Below are 13,915 nucleotides of genomic sequence, written 5' to 3' on the forward strand. Positions count from 1 at the left end.
GGACTTAGTGAGAGAAGACTGGGATGTAGTTCAGTGTGTGAATGAAATAAGAAAGGACAGGAAAGGCAAACTTGGGGCATCAGCAAGATGATAGATTTTTTTTTCCTCTCCTCAGAATAATCATCAATTACCAGTTTTGAGAGCTACCCAAGACAAGGGGGTGACAAAACTCCTCATGATGGCAGAAGACTCTCATTCAGATTTAAAACGGCCCTCAGAGTCCATATGTTAAAGGCTTGGTCTCCAGCTTGATACTCGTGAGGTGGAGAATTTGAAGTGAGAGAGCTCTGGTTCTTGGGGGTGAAGCCCCAAAGGAGTGTTCCATTGTGTTTCTATAGACAGCATGGCTAGTTCTTATGTTCCTCTGACTGCTATGTGCTGGCATTGATCTGACAACTGGGACATAAATCAGTCGGACCTGGTCCTTGCTGGTGACAAATTTACTGTCTTCCTGGAGGCAGGAGGGGAATGGGTAGGCAGGTAAATGGGTATATCGCCATGACACTTCCTGGTGATAATAATAGGTGTGCTCTCTGCTTCTTTGCTTAGGGTTTGAGATAAGAGCTTTCAGCTCCATTGCTATTCTGGCTGCCAGCTGCCACAACTGTGCTGCCATGGTGCACACACCCCTCTGATCCCTCTGTAACTGTCAGTCCAAAATAGTCCCTTCCGTCTATAAGTTACCTCGATCGTGGTGCATTACCATGGAAATGGAAAACTAATTCACCGCTCTACTTCCACCTTCTTAAGCTCTTCTGAGACCGTTTCCCTCCTGAGCCTGTGCCACTTGGGTGTGGGACCCCTGTACTCCTTCCCAGAGGCCAGACAATCTTCTTCAAAAGCACATTTGGTGGATCAAAGGTCCAAAGCCAAGTTTTCAGTCTATCCTTGGGTATATATCCAAGGATATATACCAGGATATACAAATCCTTGGCAGATATATCAGGCAAATATGTTTGTGTGTGTGTGTGTGTGTGTGTGTGTGTGTGTGTGTGTGTGTGTATGTACATACAGATACACACACATACATACATATATATACATATATATGTATATGTATATATACATACACACATACATATATATACATAATATGTATACACACACATATATATGTGTATGTGTATATATACATACACACATGTATACATATGTATATATACACACATATGTATGTGTATACATATGTATATACATATACATACATATACATACACACACACACACACACACACACACACACACACACATATTTGCCTGTTATATCTGCCAAGGACAGACCTGTACCTTCTGAAACAGAAACAGAGCATTCATCACACTTTAGAGAGATGGATTGGTGTTAATGCTTATATAAAACATCCACTACACTGCTAGCTGTGTAAAACTTTAGCAAAGACATTCAATATAATAATACAATACTTGGTATTGATATGCAAAGACCGTTTTATTTTTTCACTGACTTTTTAAACTTTAATCGATCAATGGATTGTTTATGCCACTGAGCATCAAACCCAGGGCCTTGCGCATGCTAAACACACACACTGCTGCTTAGCTATGTCTCTGAACGGTCATTGCTTTATATTTAGTCCTTTTGGTTCTAGAAACAGCTTTCGTCAAAGCAGTTGCTGCACAAGGCCAGCAACACTCTGTGTACATCTCGGAGTTTCCACGATTGTCCAGTGAAAGATCTACACAATTGAGGGGTGTGCAGGCACACTAAACTATTCACACAACAATGAAATCAGCTAGCTACAGTTCTCCTGGCGCCCCATCATTAGGTTGATCTTTAAGGAAGATCACAGTTCAACCTTTGAAACCCCATGTGACTATATTTAAAACAGTTTTCCTCTAGGGCATTCAAAGCTTTTTACAATATTGTATTCACTTAAAGCATAATATTTACCCAACTGTTTTCAAATGAGCAGCAGAGAAAGAACAGAAGAGAAACGTTAGGGTCAGGCTGTCCCGGGTTTGTTTTCTATCTAGTTTTCAGCTCATATTTCCCTCGTTCCCCGAGTTAATGACTTAATTACTTTCTGTGGCTGTAAGACAATGTCTGAGCATTGTGACAATTTTGCTGCAGTAAACTTTTTTTTTTCTCCTGAGTCTGGGTTTTCCAGACTGGCTGTGTTAGGCAAGCAGGAACTCCAGGCAGCGAGAGTGAAGGAAGTCTCCAAGGTGAGCAGTGAAGGAATTGATGAGGTGAAGGGAGGGGAAGAAAGCGCGGTTTATCACTGAGTTGAGCTCTCTAGCGCTGTACTAGAAAGTGGGGTGGGTTGTTTGTCGGGTAGGAATTTCGAGACAAACTACACGGAACCATTTTTCTAAAGAGTCCCTTTGGGGAGGGGAAGAATTCATTCCTAGACTCTCTCCTACCCCCTGCCTCACTGTGAATAAAGTTTATCTTAGTAGACAGTAACGTATGAACGTCCAAACAGCGTAGCAGAAGCAGCTATGCCATTTGTCCGTGATGAGCGGTAGCTAGTAGTGAGCAGACACAGAGCAGTGCACTTGCTGCCTGAAGCCTTCCGAGCTTTATCAAGGGGGCGTCCCAGCGCGGGTCCCACTGCCTCTTGTACCTTATGACAGCGTGCAGTGGAAGGCGTGAGGCAGTGTAACCAGGAGCAGCTGGCTCTGGCCAGGCTGCCTGAACAGAGAGGCAACTGCTGCGGCATGGCTGCTGTAGCTGTGGATCCTGAGAGCTTTCGTGGCAATGAGCGAAATGTCCTGCCAAGGTGATCAACGGTGATCTTCCTTAAGGCTCAGCTTAGCATTGAGTAAGACTGATGAACTCGGACTGATAGGATAGGCTCGCCTGCATCTGATGCACACACAGGAGATTTCTCTTGAGTTTATTGGGGATGCTGATTTTAACTTCACTGGCTTCATCAGCTCACAGTCTTAAATAACAGTTTCAGACAGTTGCTGCTTACCGATTCTAATTTTCTATCCTTCCTTGAGAACAACACCAAAAGCTAGCCAGATAGCAGCAGGTAAAGGCACCAGCTGATGAACCAGAATGACTCCCAGAATCCCCTGCAAGTTGTCCACTGAGCTCCACACATACATATACAGTGGCAAGTACGAACCCTCATATACACAAATAATAAATAAATAAAGTGTATTGTTTAAAAAGTACTACAGAAGCCCATCTGTTGATCCATAAATTCATCCCCAGGGTGGTGGAATAACCAAATATTCCCACTGCAAATCTCCTTCTTAAGCTGCAAATAAGTATCTGTTGCCAAATTCACAAGAAAGCCCAAAGTAGGAATTTAATAAATATGAGTCATTTGGAATTGAAGAGAAAAGCTAATATTTAAATCCTTATTCATTCTAAACCCAGAACATTCCGGTGTTCACCGGAGAGAGCACTGGTGTTGTTTGGTGCTCATTTAATTCTTTTTGCCACCATCTCTCCCCTCCCCTCCCCCTGTGTGCACACAGCCCTTCTCATCCACACCGACACCACAGACTCACACAGCCCAACACCTACTTTGCATTCAGCAAACACATAAGCAGCGTGTGATGTCATTTCATAATCTATGGAAAGTAACATTGGGCTACTCCTTATTAAGATCTAGCGTGTCCACCAGAGCTTGGTGAAGTTCAATGGAAGCCTATTACTACCTACCCAACATCCACATGACTTCAAAAGATTTTTTTTTTTTTAAGTTCTTACTTTATGTGTACGGGTGCACACACACCATGCACACGCAGTGCCTACAGAGGCCAGAAGAGGGCATCCAATCCCCTGGAACTGGAGATACAGAGGCTTATGAGCCATCTATGGGTACTGGAAATTGAACCCAGGTCCTCTGGAAGAGCATTAACTAAAGTGCTTAAACACTAAGCCATCTCTCCAATCCCTCCAATACTAATTTCCTCATCTCTTATGGCATTGGTATGCATAGGGCAGTGATGGGTGTGGCCCCAGGGAATAAAGAAACACGTGGACTACAGAGATTTTAAACACACTAATACAGAAGACTAAAGGTTGCTCTGTTTTTAATATGATGACACACTAGCAATTGTACATCAAGCTCGACACCCTCCCCGCTCCAAGCATCTTCCTCGACTTAGCCTTTAAGCAACGTCTGCACTTGCCAGGATTTTGTAATAAAGACAATTAGCATATGACCCAGCCTGTCCTTTAGTCAGCCCTGTAGCCCCAGCCAAATCAACTCAGAGATGCCCTGACAGAAATGGATGAATCCAGAGGCATTTGTTTGAAAGCTAAGCCCCTAATGGCTCAGGATCACAGATGCTGGAGCTCTGGGGGCACCTTCATCATCAACCTGTGTGCCTGACAGCCTCTGTTTCTGCATTCACTAAGTCATGCCAGAACTGTGGCCGTCATAGCATGCAGGGTACTTCAGTCTTTCTTATCAACTTAATTCTCTCACAAAAGCTCTCATGGAGCCTATGCTCGGGACTACATTTTAAAACAGCAAAAAAAAAATTTGCAAGTTGTGTTTTTTGTTGTTGTTTTGTTTGGGGCTGGGAGGGGGAGCTTGTTAATTCAAGTTCACATATGATAGACTTGATAAATTTCTATTGACTCTTTTTACTAGTAAGTATTATTAGGCTGTGATGTTTATAGTAATTTCTATAGTCATTAATATGAAGGCATGTATATTTTTCTCATTCTTTTAAACAATAGTAATACAATTAAGGAAACTAATCAATTACATTTCCCTCTACTGATAAGCTAATAATTTATTTTATTGCTTATTTTTTTAAACTGACCTACAAACTTTGGACAATTATTCTTCCTTAGTGTATCCATGAATATTGATAGTGGACTATGGAGGCAGATGTTTAAGAAGGACCTGCTCTGTACAAATACCCAAGGTGCACCCTGAGTCCCAGCTCCCTGACTACACTGCAGGTCTGTGAGCTCCGCTGTCCTCTTCTGCTTGTTGTGAATTGTCTGGTGGAGGGATGACTAACCCTTGCTTCATCTAAATCCTGTTCTGTGCTCAGAGAAGCATCCTTAGCTACAGTGTCAACTCTGAGAGGATTACAATTGAGTTGCAGTCAGAGACGGCTTCAGAACCAGTATGGGCGGTTGATGTGGTTTTAGTGAAGGAGTGTTGTGCCATTCATTCTACCAGGAAACATGGGCAATACCTCGGTGTGGGGTTTATTTGTTTTGTAGTACTGGATCATGAACACCCGGACCCAATACCTGCTGGGTCTACAACCACCCACACCCTCAGCCCATTTCTGTATGTTCTGTGTGAGTGTTCACAGCACAAAGCAGATGTCCGATCAGGAGCACACATCACATATTACTTCTCTTGCGTCCTCCCCTTCCTGACTCCCCCGACTCCCCGTTCTCCTCAGAGTCAGAGACTTAATAGCTGCAGATTGACAAGCCAGTTGATTTACAAGATCGACTCAAAGCAATATTTGGAAGGACTAAGAATGATCACAAAGTATTCGACAAAGTAGCATTTTTATTCTTTTAATAACTATATTAGGCTTTGGGGAAAAGTGCTGGCGAATTTCATGTCAACTTGACACAAACTGAACAGACGGGACCTTAATAGAGAAAATGCCTCCAGAAGATGGTGATGTAAGCAGGCAAGCCTATAGGGCATTTTCTTAGTGATTGATTCAGGAGTGGCCAGCCCACTGTGACTGCTGCTGACCCTGGCTGGTGGCTCTGAGCCCTATAGGAAAGCACTCTGAGCAAACCATGGGGAGTGTCTTAGTCAGAGTTTCCATTCCTGCACAAACCATCATGACCAAGAAGCAAGTTGGGGAGGAAAGGATTTATTCAGCTTACACTGCCACATTGCTGTTCATCACTCAAAGTAGGTCATGACTGGAACTCAGGCAGGTCAGGATACAGGAGTTGATGCAGAGGCCATGGAGGGATGTTTCTTACTGGCTTGCTTCCCCTGGCTTGCTCAGTTTGCTCTCTTATAGAACCCAGGGATGGCACCACCCACAATGGGCCCTCCCCTCCTTGATCACCAATCAACAAAATGCCCCACAGCTGGATCTCATGGAGGCACTCCCCCAAATGAAGTTCCTTTTGCTGTATAACTCCAGCCTGTGTCAAGTTGACACACAAAACCAGCCAGTACAGGGAGCAAGCCAGTAAGCAGCATTCCTCCGTTGCCTCTGCATCAACTCCTGCCTCCAGGTTCCTCTGTTTGAGTTCCTGCCTTGGCTTCCCTCAGTGGGCTGTTACTCAAGATACATAAACTGAATAAACTCCTTCCTCCCAATTTACTTTTGGTCATAGTATTTCTTCACAGCAATAGTAACCCTAAGGCCAGTAGATTAGGGGAGCTACTCATTAAGAAATAAAATGAGCGCTGAACAGTGGTGGTACACGCCTTTAATCCCACCACTCTGGAAGCAAAATCAGGCGGATCTCTGAGTTCGAGGCTAGCTTAGTCTACAGAGTGAGTTCCATGATAGTCAGGATCATGAAAAAGCCGGCAGCGGGGGGGAGGTCATGCGGGGTCTGACTGGCATCTTTACTGGAAGATGAGGTTAGAACCAAGCACCTGCAGAAGAGACCAGGTGAGGGCACATGATACATTCAAGCTCCTGTTAGCTATCTTTCTATTCCTGTGATAAAACACTACAACCAAGGCAATTTAGAGAAGAAAGACTTTACTTGGGCTTATAATTCCAGAGGGATAAGGGTCTGTCGTGGCAGAGAGAGGCTCGAGATAGAACAGAAACTGAGAGCTCAGGGCCTGACATACACATACAAATGAGAGAGAGAGAGAGAGAGAGAGAGAGAGAGAGAGAGAGAGAGAGAGAGAGAGAGAGAGAGAGATTCTTGCATCTCTGACTGAGGAGCCAGGATGTTTATTTATTTCTACAAATTCTCTCTCTCAGTCAGGATACACACACACACGCACACGCACATGTCTCCTCTCTCTCCCCATGTTTGTGTACTTTACAGGAGCTTTCCCTCTGAGGAGAGGAAAGCCTAGGATGAGACAAAGGAGAAAGTTTAACTTAACCATCTTCCTTGGCTTTATTTTTAATTCTAGAGTGAGGCACACTTTACTCTTCCAGGACAACAAATGTTCCTACGGTCTACATAGCAGTTTGTATTAATACACCAGAAAGGCTGAAGAAAACAGAACTGAGAAAGCAATATCAGTCATTTCCAAGTTGCTTGCCTTGGGAGGTGAGGCAGCAGGACAGCGACCATTGGTCCACGTCAGGTTATCTCAGGTTCCTCCTTTTGTATAAAGACTAAGACACAGAGAGCTTCTGGAACTGACCTCTTGGGAAAATTTGGCTGTGATCTTTCTAATCTTGGTTTCTCCTGAGGTAAGGTAAAACTCCCTGACAGGCAATTTGAACATGAGTGATTCTATTTGAGTTTTAGCCAGGTTTGTTGAGGCATAGAGCCGAGCATAGTTCAAAATAATGATTTTCTGTGGTTTTTTCTTGGTTTGGTTTTAGGGATTTTTTGCTTTTGCTTTTGTTTTTAAATATTTCTGACCGTGTATCCCAGGATGACCTTGAACGCCAGGTCCTCCTGCCTCCACCGTCCTGAGCTGAGATGACAGGCATCGTGTTGTCATCGCATTTGGGAAAGGAGGAGTGCATGCCAGCCCTGAACTCACACTCTTGCTTCAGCTTTATGCGATCCTAGGCCGCAGCCCCTGCAATAGTGCTGCCCACACTTAGGGAGAGCCTTTCTACTTCAGTTAGCTTAATCCGGAAAAATCCCTCCCAAGCATGCTTAGGGCTTATCTCTCCCTAGTTCTAGATCCTTCTCAGCCAACAATCAACATCAGTCATCCACTCGATCCACCACTGCTGCCAATTCCTGTCATTTTAATATTTCCGACTTTGACTTTTTTTTTTTTTGCTTGCCAACTTCATCATATAAAGGTGCCAAGAGTATACCTGATTGATCCCATCTGAGTCATGTGTCCCACTGTAGGCCAATCAGTTAGTTCTATTGTCTCAATGAACTGTTTCCAGCCACCTTGAATCTGGAGCCTCTTGCTCTGTTTCCCCAGGAGTAAGTCTGGCCCCTAAGGAATGTCTACATCTGACATCTTCAAAAGCTTTGTAACTAAACCTGTTTCCGACCCTACATCTCATTCTTTTCTGAAGAACCTGTCATCTCTGAATCTATGCTAGGAAACAGAGTCCCTTCCCTCAGCCCGACATTGGCAGAAAGTGGGTTTTCATCTTGTCAGCTTAGCAAGGTCAGACCCTTCTCAGCCAGTCCCCACTCATGTTCCAAAGCTAATCTGACTTTAGCCCCTTGCCTGTTTCCATTATCTCATGGACATGGGCCTTTTGGAATTCCTTACTGTTATTTTAGTGGCATCCTGAGAGATCAAAGAAAAATTATTCAAAGCTACAGTGTTTAAGCAGAGGTCCATTTGGAGGATTTGCCAATAATTCTCTGTGAAGATGCTAATGTGTCGTGTAAAGGGGAAATGGGAAAGGAAGAGACGGGTGGGCAAGCCCTGGCCCACACCGAAGTGCTAAGAAAAAACAAAATAAAGAAAACAAAGAAACCAAAAAAAAACCCTCTGCTTTTTTATGTTTTGCATTTTAGGCTTCTAAGATTTCATCTGAAGAAAGAGATTTTGACTAAAAATAGCCTTAAAACCACCGCACACACCAGGGTGCCTCCTACTTGTGCTTAAGGCTATAATCACATTACAGGCTCTGGATTCTGCCTTATAAATACCTTTCCATACTTCTGTATCTTTGTCATAAGCACTTTTATAATCCATTGCCTGACACTGGTAGACCTTTAGCACATAATCATGGAGTTGGTTAATTCTATAACAATCGTTTCTAATTTCCTTCTAAGTGTAGTTTATATTGATAGGTAGCCTATTCTATTCATTCTTTCACCTCCTCGGACACATGTCTGAATAGGACTGCAAGCTCAATACTGGAGGTGAATGAATGAACGAAGGAAGGAAGGAAGGCTGGGGAAACAGCATACAAGAGATGACACAGTTCTTTCCTCGCAGAGCCTGCTATCAAAGGGGAATCTAGCAAATGAATTTGTTATCGCGGTAAAGATAAAAGCTCTGGGACTCAAATGGGGGCTGTGGGGGCAGATAGTCGGGAAACACACTAGAAAGCTAGAGAAGGCTCCCTGAAGGACGACACTCGGGGCAAAGCCCAGATCCTCAGTACTGGGGAGTCGGATGCAAACCCATCACCGAAGCTAAGGCCAGCCGGGATACAGAGTGTGCGTTCTAGGCCGGTAAGGGCTACACACTGGAGACCCTACCTCAGTTATGGGGAAGAACATGACAGTTTGGGGTGCAACATGGAGGAAGCTTGGACAAGGACAAGTGAACGGGAACGGGAAAAGCAAGGGAATGGAACTGCCAACACTTCTTAACAGGTGAGAAAGCGATCCCAGAAGGCAGATGGCTTCCCCTACGCTGGGGCAAATACAGAGAGGCCAACCTAGTGGGCCCGAAAAGCCCACCCAACCACAGGTCCGGCTGAGCTTAGACGCTTCTGGAGGAACAGTCCTAACTGTGACCGGGTCTAAGAGTTGCTCAAGGGTTCTGAGTCCCCGGAGGCTCTGCACTTGTTTACCTACCGGGCGGCTAGCACATCTCACAGTGAATATTGGAGAAACCTCCCGGCACCCTGCACTCCCAGCAGGAAGTTGAAGCCATTTTGACAGAGCCATAGAATTGTATTCTTTTTAATAAAAGCCCACTTGAAGGAAAAAAAAATACTTAACTGGGGCTTTGTTCTCTTCCCAGTTCACCCAGGTGACCCTCTGAGATGCCTTCTGCTGTAATCTCATCTCATTAGTACTGATTTGACCCATCTCCTGTTCTCCCGGGCACGGCTCGTAACATCTCCATACCCAGCCTTCTGTTGTTGTCTGAGAAAAATTTACATGTTCTCAGGTATACAAGTATATATTAGAGGAGCACAAATCAAACAATTAATGACAATAAAGCATTAGAGTATTTTTTGATTTAAAAAATAATAATTTGTATGTTTATGTGTGCCTGCGTGAGCTTGTGTTTACTGCGTGTGCAAAATGAATCTGCCTTCTGATGAGCTAGATGAACTTGTTTTTACATGAAGAATTAAATCTTGGCTGACTATTTGCTACTGCAAGGCATCTTTGGTGTATTTTTAAAGTTCATTAGTAGTTTGATTTTGCAATTGTCAATACTGAGAATGTTGCTTCACATAAATGTGTACTACAAAAGTCCATTTGGAGCCATTTCAGAAATTATTGGAAATTCTGCCCTAATCCCAAATCAAAAGTTGTGGGATGGTTTTTAAATGACACTCAGGGACTCTACCTTCAAATTTTAAAATCAGACATTACAACACAATACATTGCAAAGATACACCTGTTTGATACACTCATGCTGAAAAATGACTATAGGAAAATAATTGTCTTTGTTTTCTACAGTTAAGCTGTTCCGTTTCTATAAAAACAGAAACTCTGGCCAGGCGGTGGTGGCGCACGCCTTTAATCCCAGCACTCGGGAGGCAGAGGCAGGCAGATTTCTGAGTTCGAGGCCAGCTTGGTCTACAGAGTGAGTTCCAGGACAGCCAGGGCTACACAGAGAAACCCTGTCTCAAAAAACCAAAACAACAACAACAAACAAACAAACAAACAAACACCCCAGAAACTCTGTACGTGCAGTAGAATCATGCCCATTCATAGCACAATAGTCTCAAAGCTGAGCTGAGGTGTGCCAGTCAGTGCCCACTGGGGTTGCATTACCACGCACAGAGTGCCAGGGTCCTGCATTCTGATCTGAGGCCGCAGTGGAGCTCTGTAAGGCAGCATTGGTGAGAGCTGTCAGAAACTCAGGCTCATTACACTTTTCATGTGAGATTAACTTCTGGTCATTGTGGTCAAGAACCTTTTGTCTAAACTGTCACAGCTCCCAAGTTCACTCTCACGTCCATTGTCACCACCTATGGTTTAAGAGCCGTGGCTCTAAGAAGGATGTCCCTAGCCTTAAGCTACTCCCTCCCTCAAAGGCCAATGTGATTTTCCTGTTCCTAAGTAAGATGTTCTCTCTCTTCTCTGTCTCTCTCTCTCTCTCTGTCTCTCTGTCTCTGTCTGTCTCTGTCTCTCTGTCTGTCTGTCTGTCTGTCTGTCTCTCTCTCTCTCTCTCTCTCCTTTTCCCACAAGGCATCATATGCCTTACTACTAGAGTGTCATAGGACATAGGGATGGGAATTGTTTGACAACCAATCTAGGGAGCTGAACACCCTGTGCAGGGAATCAATGACTCTAATGATAGCCTGTCAGGGCTGACAGTCAGAGGCATGCTGGGAGGGACACTACTCAGACAGGTAGGCACTGCACTGACAGACCTCTTTGTAGGCGTTGGCAGGGAGCATGGCCTCCTACGCCAGACAGGTACTGCTTGGGAAATGTTGTCTTCCAAGGCTAGGCGAGCAGGGGGAAGACATAGTGAGGGATTCCCTAGTCCCTTTCCCGCCCACATGGTCCCTGACTATTCTTCTCTCCCCCAGAAGGGGGAATCAGCTGTCTATCCCAAGAAGTCACCATGGGATAGAGCAGTCACCGTGAGGAGGATTTCAACACTCAAGATCCTGAAGAAAAACATCTCTTCTGTAGGTCTGAGTGCCCTTCATCCAGGTCTTTTACAACTAAAGAAATCCAAAATATCAGGAATGTGAAATTAGAGAATAACAACCTGTACCCTTGCATACAGTTCTTAAATAAGTTAAATTTGTTGGTAGAGAAGGGCTGTGTCTATAAGTGTTAACGTTTCAAATGCAATGCTCATGTTTTCAGTTTCAGCTTTCTAGGTTTTTATTAAAATGTGATGCTATTTTAGTTTGTTAGGAAAATAATTTGTTTGTTTTGGAGACAGGACCTCACACTAGCTCAGGCTATCCTGAATCTCACTGTATAACCCAGGCTGTCCTGAAACTTGAAAACATCCTGCCTCTGTCTCCCAAGTGCTTGGATTTCAGGTTTGTGCTACGCCATGTCTGGCTTAGAATAAAAATTTTTATCCAAAATTTTAGTTTAAAAACAAACAAACCAAACATAAAGCAGAAATGGACCAGCAAGTAATAGAATCTACACACAGTGTTAGGAATGAGTCTTACTTAGGGTTTCTGTTGCTGAGATAAGCATCATGACCAAAAGCAGAGGGTTTGTTTGGCTTACACTTCCACGTTATAGTCCATAATAAAAGTCAGGGCAGGAGCTCAAAGCCAGAACCTGGAGGCAGGAGCTGAAGCAGAACCAGGGAGGTGTGCTGCTCACCGACTCACTCTCCACAACTTGTTTAGTTTACTTTTACACACACACACATACACGCACACTCACTCACACACACAATGCACACACAGAGACACATAGACACACAGACACACACAGACACACACACACACACACACACACACAGAGGACCATCTTCCCAAGGTGGCACCCACAGGCTTGCCTACAGGTCAGTCTTATGGAGGCATTTTCTCAGTTAAGTTCCCCTCTTCCCAGATATGTCTCAGCTTGCATCAAGTTGACAAACCCATCTAGCACCATGTGGGACTATACTTCTGGGTAAAAGATTAAAGAGAAAATAATTTTGGATGAAAATGCACTTTGTATGATAAAATACTGTTTTGTCTAACATGAAGGTAGAGATAAAAGCCAAACCACGTCCACCATCTTTCTCTGAAGCATCGCCCCACTAATGCCTGTGCCAAAATCCACGCTAAGACCGATTCTTAAAACTCTCCAGCTTCCCTTTATGCTGATTCACCCTGAAATTGTTTTCTGCAGTGTAAATCAAGAATCCCAGCTCTACCCGAGTAGAGGTTCTGAAAAGACCTTTAGACTAGGGTTGTCAACTACAGCTGGCAGGGTTGGGCTGTATCAGCATTGGGCTCTTACTCCCACTAACAGCCTTCTCTGGTGGCTCGGGTGGTGACACTGTGAGGCTCTGCTGCTGAGTTTATTGTTATTCTTTACTTATATTTATTGTTTATGTCATTAGTATTGCCAATTAGCTGCTCAGCTCTACTCTTTTGGTTCCCAGGTCACATTCGGTTCTTTGTCTCTTTTGTTTTCTGGCCAGAGAAACATTGGGGGTTTAATGAGTGCCACTCGCACTGTTACAGAGACAAACAGCCTTGGAAGTCATTGAGGATGAAGCCCCCCTCCTGTTTCCATGAGTAACACTAGAAAGAAAGCCCCCACTTAGGATTTACATTACTCTATGAAAAGGTGGATGTACTCTGAGCTTTGAGGAGGCCCTGTGATGGTTAATGTTACACGTTTAAATTACTATGCTTAACAGATCTATAGAACAAAAACTCCTCTAACCTGTAAGCCCCACTTGCCCAGGACAGATAAATTCCTGGAATGCTGGAGGCTACTGCTCATGTAAGATATCAAACCATGTGTTTTCACTTTTGTAAACAAGCTTGGTTGCCCTAAACGTACAAGATGTATACTTAATTGCATATAGGCAGGAAGTATGTCAGGGCACATGCTTGCTTCTGAATGCACAAAGGCAGGGAGTATGTAGCCTTGTGAGTTTTGTCCTTAAGGGCTCTGACTAAAGTAACTCAGGCCATTTTCTGAGCATGAGCCTCGTATCCATGGTCCTGGCCATTAGTAAACCCTTTTATTTATTAATATTTATTAATCTGGTGAATCTCTAAACAACGTCAGACCCAAAGCAGCCTACCAAGACAAAACTATTTCTTCTTGGTCAAAAGAATGGAATCCGAGTTCTACCTCTGGCCCTGGGTGGAAACATAACCTTCTAAACTACCCAAAATAGTATTTTCTTTGTTTCATTTCTATTACTGTGATAAAACACTCTGACAAAAAGTAGCCTTGGGAGAAAAAGTTTATTTTAGCTCAGAGTTCTAAGTTACAGTGTAACTTCCTTCCTTGTGAAGTCTGTGG

Source organism: Mus musculus, chromosome 9, assembly GCF_000001635.26.
Source record: "Mus musculus strain C57BL/6J chromosome 9, GRCm38.p6 C57BL/6J".
Taxonomy (NCBI): domain Eukaryota; kingdom Metazoa; phylum Chordata; class Mammalia; order Rodentia; family Muridae; genus Mus; species Mus musculus.